Raw genomic sequence first — 11,379 nt, 5'->3', positions numbered from 1 at the left:
TTATTTGTTGGTCTTGAATTCGATGGATATGTTATGCGTGTGTGTGTGTGTGATGTGCTAAGCGTGCTAGAGCCAATAGTGGCTCAACTCAAATTGAATGTCTTGTGACCCTAGGCACCCAAATAGTCAAATTAACACTCAATTTGTAAAGATTAGCATAGCTAATTAACCACTAATTGTGCAAAATCAAACGATTTGCAAAGAAGATGGTTCATCATTCCAATGAGTTTTTTTTTTTGTTGTCAAGGAAAAACTTTCAATAAGACACGTGATAACTTGCATTGTTCAATATGAAGAGAACATGAATAAAGAAAATAAAATTAGGTGAAACCAATCAATTAAATAAATAAGTCTTAACAACATTGTGCTAAAAAGGAAATGATAAAAAGGAAAAAAGAAAAATGATAACCAACAACAATCTATTCATAGTGACGGTGGTTGAGAATGATCGAATGTTCATAGCAAAAAGGTCATTGGGTACAAAAGCAGGATCACATGCTCAATTGGCTTCATGGCTTGATGGTCAACATGGACAACAATCTGTTTTGTTGTGGGCTGAGCTTCATTATGCAAGACAGTCACGATTTGTATGAAGGGGTGGACATATGTTCATCATGTGGCTAGCTTTGTGGCTAGACAGTCATTGTGGCAACTATTTGTTTGTCGCACAAGACAAGGTTCTGTGACTAGATGGCCAATGGTTGGCAAATCTTCAATAGTCCATTCGTTCATAGTTGGACTTTGTGGTGAGACAATCATTGGAAAATGAAAGTTTGTTCGTTGCCCTGCACAATTGAGCTTTGTGAGCGAGTTGATCATTAGGAAAACGATTGATCGTTCGTCACTCGGTCACGTACTTCGTGGCAGGAAGGTCAATGGGGTAGCAACCTGTTCACCACTTTGGGTTCTCACTTCATGATGAAATAAGCATGGGACCAACTATTCGTTAGTCACTTGCATCCTAACTCCATGGGCAATATTGTTGTGGGACACCACTTGTTCATCACTTGACTAGGTTCTGTGGTGAGGCAACCATAGTTAAATGACAACCCGTTCATAACTTGGTAGAACTTTGTGGTGAAGTGGTTAAGCGAAATCTTTAGGCACGTGGCAAGATGGTCCCACAGGCCATCCATTCATGACTTAGAGATCTTCCTAGGCACAACAACATGATCGTAGACATAGCATGTCTAACTACCTTATTCCAATCTATTCAATCAAGCTGGTTTTCCAACACTGTATCGACTTGGCAATGAAAAAATTAAATTGAAGAATAATAATAACAATAAATGTCCATTGCCGGCAGGAGACAAGCAGCATTGCATTGGAAAAAGTATTGTTGTGTTGTATCAAAGTGGCGTGGATCTCAAGCTCTTTATTCTCTATTGAATTTATAAATGTGTAAGATGATTTTTTGAAGATGCATATTGGAATTGGCTTCCGAAATCTTTTCTTAATTGATTGGCTAATTAGCAGACGTGACTAATTATATTTCTAACTCAAGATGAGTTCCCAAGATCTTATTTCAATCAGACAACCATTCGCAGGTTCTTCTTTCAATTAGCCAAGCATCCAACAAACATAATTGATTGTATTTTTATCTTGAGAGATGCCTTTCGTGATCTTCGAGTAATCAAATTGCTTTTGGATGTGCATGGTCAATCACATTGTGCCACTTGTCTCTGTTGATCATCGCCTTAGCTAATTGTGTGTTTTATAGCATTTTCGCTTATGGCTTCATAAATGTGCAACTACTCGACTTTTGCCATGTGACATAAGAAGCATCGCTGGTAGCTAAACCAACGGTCATGACTTCTTTTCTAGATGGAGCATATGGCCTCTCTGTATTGTCGCACGTCATGCCAACAACTTTTGCTTAGGTGCGATGACATGTATCTCATGGAAACAATGTTCCTTGCGTTTCATGGTCTTCTTCTATCGATCACATTGACATGAGGATCTTGTTTTGATCTTCCGTACAGTAGTGTTGCCATGTGTTGGCTTACTAGACATTAGATATGGTGTGATCAAATCAGGTGTAAACACTATTAAGTCTTCATATTTAAGGTTCTAGTTGAGTTCGGGCCCAATGAATGGATTGTATAGTAAGTTTGTAATAGTACGTGCCCCTTTGACACATTCTCAATGTCCTATCGTGCTCTCATACATGGTGTGACTTGGCTCTATTCCATTGCTAGAATAATCAACATACATTAATAGAAATGACTTTGGCACTACTTGACCTCTCTAATGTGTCCCAGTTGATAGACTTTACCACACGTAAATTTTAGTCGGCTCACAGAAGTAAGGAACTGAACCCAACCTAAATTCTTAAACGGGTCCAAAAGTAGAACCCATACCCATTAAAATCAGTCCGGTGGTACGTTGCAAGTGTTATTATTTGGATCCAAATTCAAAGCCTAGCTAATAAGTAGTCTAGGTATGGGTACACGGATCATACTGGAAATAGGGCTCACAGTAGACCGGGATCACGCCTACTAAGCTAAAGGTTTTGAATTGGCCTATTGTTATCAATTAAAAAACCAGTACAAGGACAACTGCGGGCCGAATGGGCAGTCGTATAAAAGATGATGTCATCATTCATGAAGAGTACATGAATAAAAATGCCAACGGGTGATTTTTTATAGTTTTATTTTTATGGATTTTTAATAAATACCCCTTATAGTTGTTGGGCTTCAATTTGGACATTATGCCACACATGTAGTGACTGGGTGGGATACGATCGAGTGTGCATGTATGTGTTGGGTGTGTTAGAGTCGTATATGACTAAAATTGAACCGAACACCTTGTGACCCCAGGCGCCGAAATAGCCAAATTAACATTAGATATATGAAGATTGGCTTGACTACTCAGTCACTAATTGACATGGAATCAGGTGATTTGTGGGGGGGGAGGGGCGGTGATTTTGCCCTCCAAAAAAATGAGGATTTTGCCCTCCAAATAATTTATTTTTACCTTGGATGCAATGACTTTTTATTACCACGGTGATGGCTTGAATTGTTCATCAATAAAGCAAGCACTCAAAAAGCAAAAAATGTGAGGCCAAGTGCCGATTTTATTAAAGTCTCTCTTAGGAGCTTGTAAATGGATGTAAATGAGAAATGGGATTGAAGGTAAATGAATTAGGAGCGAATGGATTACTAAGTTGTGTTTAGATGGGAGTAAACGGAATGCATGTGGAATCCAACTATTCCGTTTGGATGGGAGTAAATGGAAGGAATTAGAATGCATTGAAAATTTTCAAAATATTCATAATAAAATTATTGCAATCAGCCCATTGAAATACATACTTTAGCAAAAAGATGAGAAAATTTCAAACCACAACTGCAAGGATCACGGGCAAGTAACTTGTCAACGTTTTAAAACCATCCATTTAGATGGCCAAACCTTGGATAGCTTGAATCATTATATTGATGTAGCCAATAATTGAATTATATTGTTCCGTAATATCATCAATGTGCCATGTGAATGGGGGACACGTGCATAGAAACACCTTTGTTTACACATGTACTCGCCATTGGAGTTCAAAAGGGCATTTCACCCATTTACTTCCAAATCCTCTCTCACAAAGAAGATTTCATTTACAAGCTAAGCCTGCTTACTCCTATTTTATTTCATTTCATTTCCATGCATTGGCTCCCATCCAGACACGTCTAAAATGTCATTTACCTAAATTTACTCCTAATTCCCCCCATTTACCTCCATTCACTCCCATCCAAATGGCCTATAAGTTGAATAAGAATGTGTTACATTCAAAAAATAAGTAAATAAAGTAAAAAATATATCAAGGACAGTCCAAGAAAGCGAAGTGGATAGTTGATACTCATTTAAACCTGGATGATCAAGAGACAGTCGTGCTTGTGCTTCGGCCTGAACATTGTAGCTTGGAAAATCACTAAGTGAGGACGTAGGGATTTGGGAGAGAACATGAATGAAAAGTAAACTAATTCTAACATGTTGTAGTGATGTGTTTGACAGAAGTGGATGGACTAAACTATAATCAATTCGGGTTTATTGCAACATTGCCTTGGACAAAAGTGGATAGACTAAATTAGGCTAGGATAGGCTAAGATAGGTGTCCATGTGGGAAAAAAAAAGTTCAGACAAGCAATGTTGGACTAAATAAGAGATTTGTGTCTTTGGATTGGCAAGGGCCTAAAGCTCTTCACTATTCACTGCTTCTATATACTTGGATCAGCAATAGTCTTGCATGGTCTTTGGTAGTGTGAGAGATTAGGATGGTTAGCTGAGGCATATGTAAAAAAAAGTATCGTTTCTAACGAATAGTTTGATTGTGCATACTACTTCAAGCCACAGGGAATGTTTTATCAAGCAAGTTACGTGACTCTGCACACTTTTATATGCCATTACTTTGAGTATGATTATCCCGGTCTTGCCACATGTTAGATGAAGATATTGCCTATATTGCTTTGCTAGATAGTTTTCTTTTGTCGGATTATTGCATTTAGGGGTTATTTATTCTTAAACAGCGTATGATTAATTCTTCACAGCGTTTGAAGGGAGGGAAATAGCGTATGTAATTACTCCTCAAAAACGTGATTCTATGTGTTGGGGGAAAAATAAAACGACTTATGGAATGGACCAACTTTATAAACCAGCACGGGCCCAATAGGTCTTGTGCCTTAAGAGGTATCTACTAGCAAGGAAGGGTCGACCTTTAAGTCGGTCGATGCAACTATAAGGCCACTCAAATAAGATGCAACTGTAAGTCCACTCAAATAGCCGGTTGCTAACCTAAACCATAGGTCGACTATAGGTCGACCTAAACTATAGGTCAGATATAGATCGGCCATATGTCGGCCACAAGTTAACCCGACCATAGGTCAGCATAACCTCTAAGCAAGATAAATATTGATCTGACAGAAGACTTAGTATTATTTACGTCTACTGTATTTGACACCTCTACCACCCGACCTTTTCCCAAACTAACAGTCGGGGAATCCCTCTAACGCCCCGAAGATCTCTGCCAAGATCTTCGGGAGATAAAATCAGATCTCGAGAAACTCGGACAACCATAATCTCAGGAAGATCTCTAACATATCAAGAATTTTAAATGAGAAAGACTCCTTATGATTTGATCTTCCCTCTCATATGAATAGAGGTGCTTCTAGCCAATGAAATGTACACATGCAAACCCTAATACTCGATTGAAGACTCTTTTCCTTAAGATCCTATTCTACAAAAGACCCAAGGTCCTGACTTAGGCATCGGAGGATCCCATGTACAAGCCAGGGTCTCCTTTGTCTATTACTCTCTCCTGTGCAAGTCCCAGAGGGTTAACCAAGGAGGGTCTACTGGAAAACTGCATCAACATTATGCATGTAATCGGAAAGGGATTTCACCTTATTAAAGGTGTGGCCTCACACTTATGTATGTGTCTGATTCATGCTGTTCATCCATTTTACCAAATCATTTTAGGGCACGAGCCCAAAAATGAGGTAATTATAAGTTCAAGTGAACCACATTATAAAAAAAACAGGGGAGATAATGAAGTCCATCGTTGAAATTTAAAATGAGCCTGGCCCTGTGGGGATGTGTATTTGTCATCCAACATGTTCATAAGGTCATATACACACGGATGAAGGGTAAACACAAATATTAGCTTAATCCAAAACTTTTGTTGCCCCTAAAAAGTTTTCAACAATAGATATTAAATTCTCTGTGTTTCCTGTGGTGTAGTCCACTTGAACTTTAGATCTATCTCTTTTTTGGATCGTGCACTAAAATAAGCAGGTAAAACAAATGGACAACATGGATCAAACACATACATAAGGGTGGGCCTCACATATTTTGCACCAATCATCCTTTCCCTTTTCTCTGTTTTTACATCAGTGCTTTCCAAACAGCTACACCTATCAATGTCAGATGGAGGCTACATCGTGTAATTACCAGTGTTAGTAATGATTACCTATTTATAGGTATTTATAGTCAATTATTGAAAAACAAACAACCCCTTAATGCCTTGCTAAAAGGTTGTTTTCATTGTACTTTTGCATTTAATGATTTTCAATATAGACAAGCCTATAGCTTTTTGGCTTTGAAATTCACCTTCACTGCATGCTGAACATTGTCATCACGTGATGTTTGACTGTATTAGATTAAGTGTAAACAATAGTTTCTAATATTTATAATACATCATGCATCATGTTGTTTATAATACTTATAAATATCCTCATTGTATCATTTAGTTGAGAAATGATCAACCATTAGTTATAAGTCCAACTAGTTAGCACACCCTCCATGGTATTTGCATGATATTGTTGGGATTTTGGCCTGCGGAATCACACAGATCTAGATCTGGGATAGCAATACAATGGCAACAAGCACATACATAAGATAACACACAGATTTATCGTGGAAAACCCTTGCAAGAAAAAAACCACAACACAAAGTGACAGAATTCCACTATGAAAGCATTAATTACAAAGAGAGAGGACTTACCCAATTCGAACAACCTCGAATCTCACCTTTGTTATACCCCTTGATAACCCTAAAACCCTTTAGAATACCTTTAGAAAGCCTTAGAATACTTTAGAATAGCCTTAGGGACCACTATTTATCGTTTAGGAAACTTCACTTTCGCACCCTTGCGACAACCGCCTCAGATTTCCGTAGTCCGCACAAGATCCAAACTCGAATCTGCATAACCTCGAATAGTCGAGTCGAGGCCTTAACTGGTCGAGGGACCCCCTCCACCGGTCGAGTAGCCCAGACACCAAAAAACACAAGTCACTGGACTTTGAGTCAAACAGTTCTCGACTAGTCGAGTGGCCCACTTGACCGGTTGAGCCAGGCTCTCGACCAGTCGAGCAGTGCAGATTTAAGGCATCTGTCAACAATCTCCACCATGCCTTCAATCTTCAACCATGTATCTTGCTGCCATCTTCTCTTATCTCTGCATTATATCATAGCTTCAATTAACGCTTCTCGTGCACACTTCGTCCTTCTTTTACGCCATCGCTAAGCCCTAAGAAGTTACACAGAACTTGAACTTCTCTGCAGGAACGATTTATGTGAGCATGTCTGCCGGATCAAAATCCACGTACTCAACTACCTTTGGTCATGTCTTCTCAAAAGGAAATACGTAGTCTTCTTACCATCTCACCGCTACCCAATAGTGTTTGTTGGGGTACTTGCTCACAATATCAAGCCCGTGAAATAACTGATCTAATCCAAACTATGGCATACACTATCAACCGCATTTGAATAAGGCTCATTAGATATTCTGTTTTTCCTCATCTGTTTTGAGACATGTCCTGAGGAAAACTTAAGGAGAGATGTATAGGAAACGCTCTTCGGCTTTACCTGGCCATCAGATACTTGATTAATACCTACACATAAGGTATTCCTCCCGTGATTACCAAAGCCTACTCCTCTTTCAGTCTCAATGTTGAGAACCATCTTTGTAGCCCCCCGATCCTTCATCCTAAATGTCTCACTTAACCGAGTCTTCAGTGTATTGATTTTAGACATGTCATAATTGATGATTTACATGTCATCAATTCCTGACTCACCATGAAGGAATCAAACCACTGCTTAGGCAACAGGTCGAACCACTACCTCCTGCAAAGTCTTTTCTCAGCCCTTTTAACTTCGAACCGCTTTGGTTGCTTCATGTAGATCTGCCCTTCACTTTCCCTTGCAGAAGTGCAGACTCTACATCCATCCTTTCAGCTCAAGATCACATTGGCCAACCAGCGCCAATCACGGATCTAATAAACACCTACTATACCGTCGGCGTGAATATCTTTGAGAAACCGATTCCTTCTCTCTGAGCATAACCCTTCGCTACCAACCTCGCCATGTATCTATGTTGTATCCTCCTGAAGATCCACCTCCTGCATCCAACCGCTCTCCAGCCCACTAGAATCTCCACCCGATCTCATATGTCGGTCTGGTACAACGAATCCATCACATTGCCCATAGTCACCTTACACTTCTCAGCACCAGGCTCACCTAGAGTCATCTGAATAGAAGATGAATCCCCTGCGATATTGAAGCCGTCCATGTACCTCACCGATATCCTACGATCATGTCGTGTGATTCTTCTCACAAGTGGCTGCTCCACCTGTTCTGTATCCCTGTCCGCACGTCTCAGCCTTCCTGCCCTGTCCGCTCATGTGGTCATGCCCAACATGCTACACACATGCAGAGATGGAATCTGCTACATCCTCTGCAGCTCCATCTTTTGAAGTGCTCCCAATCAACCTGTATAAGTTACCGAATCACTACGCTTTCATGATTACTCGTGCCCCCTTAGATACTTTAAGAGCACCATCAATACCTGTGTACTTACATCTTTTTACCTCAAGCACACCAAGAGAAATCAGATTCTGCTTCAAATCAGGAATGTGCCTGACATCAATCAAGGTACACTCCACCCCATCAAACATCCTGATGCGCATCGAACCAACAACCATAACATTATAGGTAATGTCATTGCCCATAAATACATGTCCATCTTCGCACTCCCTGTAGCTGGTGAACCAATTCCGATGAGGAGTCATGTGAAAAGACGCTCTTGTGTCTAGCATCCACTCGTACTTATGATCATCGTATGGCCGCCTGATAGTAGACACAGACAAAACATTACCATCACATCTACTTGATCCATCTGACGTGACAACATTGGCCTCCCTGTACGAACCCTCAAAATCTTCTCTATTCGATTTAGGATTTTCACAATCCTTCTTCACATGTTCTTCCTTCCCACAATTCCAATACTTTACTTTTCCTTTGCCCTTTTCCTTGGATTTGGATCCATAACCTGAAAAACCCATACCTTGTTTAGAATTTCTACCCCTTATAAATAATGCATTAGAAGATGTCCCCATGTCGCCGTTTAGCTTTCTCATAGCCTTCCTTTGAAGGGCTGAGATAACGGTGTCGACAATCAGGGTTTTATTCGTGCTGCACATAGTGTCCTTGAATGACTCATACGACGCTGGAAGAGAATTTTACAACATACATGCTTGTTCTCCATCTTTCATACTTCCTCTATATCCAGCAATTTGCAAACTGATTTATTAAAATTGCTGATGTGAGCCTCCAGATCTGCACCCTCTGCCATCTTGAAGTTATACCATTACCGCTTTAAGTGTAGGCGATTTTCCAAGAATTTTTTCACATAGACATTCTCTAACTTTGCCCATAACTTAGCCGTAGTTTTCTCCCACATGACGTTGTAGACAACCTTATCCGTGAGACATAAACAAATCGATGATAATACCTTCTTATCAAGAGTATTCCATTCATCATCAGTCATAGTAGACTTTCGCTACTCAAGAGTACCATTTCGCCTTGCTTGATTAAAGAACACATCATCTTGATCTTCCATAACTCAAAATTATTTTTCCCTGAATACTTTTCAATCTCGTACCTAGTACTTCCCATTATTACTAATCCCTCAGATTCAGATCTGTGCCCCAATGATTGCTCTGATACCACTTGTTGGGATTTTGGCCTGTGGAATCACACAGATCTAGATCTAGGATAGCAATACAATGGCACCAAGCACATACACAAGAGAACACACAGATTTAACGTGGAAAACCCTTGCGGGAAAAAAACCACGGCACAAAGCGACAAAATTCCACTATGAAAGCATCAATTACAAAGAGAGAGGACTTACCTGATTCGAACAACCTCGAATCTCACCCTTGCTATACCCTTTGATAACCCTAGAACCCTTTAGAATACTTTTAGGAAGCCTTAAAATACTTTAGAATAATCCTAGGGACTCCTATTTATAGTTTAGGAAACTTCACTTTCGCACCCATGCGAAAACTGCCTCAGATTTCTGTAGTCCGCACAAGATCCGGACTCGAATCTGCATAACCTCAACTAGTCGAGCCAAGGCCTCGACTAGTCGAGGGACCCTCTCGACCGGTCGAGCAGCCCGGATACCAAAAAACACAAGTCGCTGGACTTTGAGTCGAACAACCCTCGACTAGTCGAGTAGCCCACTCGACCGGTCGAGACGAGCAACACAGATTTAATGCATCTGTCAATAGATATATCATTTTATCTATCAAGGTTGTCCCAACATGAAAATAGGATGCCCAAAAAATAAGGTGGATTCAACTGCCAGGCAGGGCATGTAGAACAATTTACAACCATATAAAAAAAAACTTCATAATCATGTGAGGTACATATAATGGTTGGATCAACTTGATTTTTGAGGCATCTCAATTTCACGGTGGAATGATTTCATTAGACAAGTTAGATGTCATACAAACACCTCGGTGACCCTCACACACCAATTAGTTGAACGTGCAACGAGTTGTATGAGAACATTTTTCCATTTGGCAATAATTTTAAGTACCTCTGTAGACTAACTAGCTTCTAACGGCCGCTGGACACTGGTGTATTCGGCACTGAAAGTGGCCAATACATGGCCTCATTATAGAAGAAAAGCCTCCAAGTCAGTTATAAAATAACCAAAATGCACCATACACACAAAAAAAAGCATGACACACTCATCAAACGAGGCATGCATGTATCCAACTGACCAATTTTCACCTATAAGAACTTGCTTAAATAATAATCTAACATCACTTGATTGATGATGTGGTGAATGATGTGCGTGATTTGATGAGTGGTCTGGATCGTTAACACGTGTTGCATGCACACGTTTCTAACATGTTTCTTGTCCTTTCACGTGAGGAATAAAAAAGCGCGACGCCAGTGGGAATTAAGAGACACGTGTGGATGGCACTTCAATCTTTTCCCTCATAGTTATGGCATTTTCATCATTTTTCCAACAGCATCGTAAGAAAACTATCTGCAAGTTAATGTGGAAAGGTGTTTTAAAATAGCGCTGAATGTTAAGAGCATATTACAAATACCATAAACTCGGGAGGTATTTATGAATATAAAAAACTCTATGGGGTATTTATGAAAAAAAACCCTTCCTTGATAATTAACTTTAAAGGGATGCTATTGTTGCAAGCACCAACCTCGAATGGGAGCCCAGACCTCAGCTATAGACCCAATTACAAATCCAATACCACTTTTGAATTGGTGATTCAAACTTACTCATTGATTCTCAAGTCAGGTGGTGACTCATGCAAATCAAATTGAATTGGGAGTTTGAAGGGTGGGGCCCATCGGACCAAGACATGCTTAATCACAAAACCCTGGAGATGAATTTTATAGAACGCGTATTGCATCCTACCCTACCCGTCCCTAGCCACGAATGGGCAGTTTTTTTGGCGGACCCACTGTGATGTATCTGCTTATCCACGCAGACCATCCCTTCTATCATATCATTCTAAGGCATGTGCAAAAAAATGAGGCAGATCCAACGCTCAAGTGGACCACACCAAATAATAAGAT

Source organism: Magnolia sinica, chromosome 1 (genome assembly GCF_029962835.1).
Source record: "Magnolia sinica isolate HGM2019 chromosome 1, MsV1, whole genome shotgun sequence".
NCBI lineage: Eukaryota > Viridiplantae > Streptophyta > Magnoliopsida > Magnoliales > Magnoliaceae > Magnolia > Magnolia sinica.
This window is presented reverse-complemented; position numbering follows the sequence as displayed.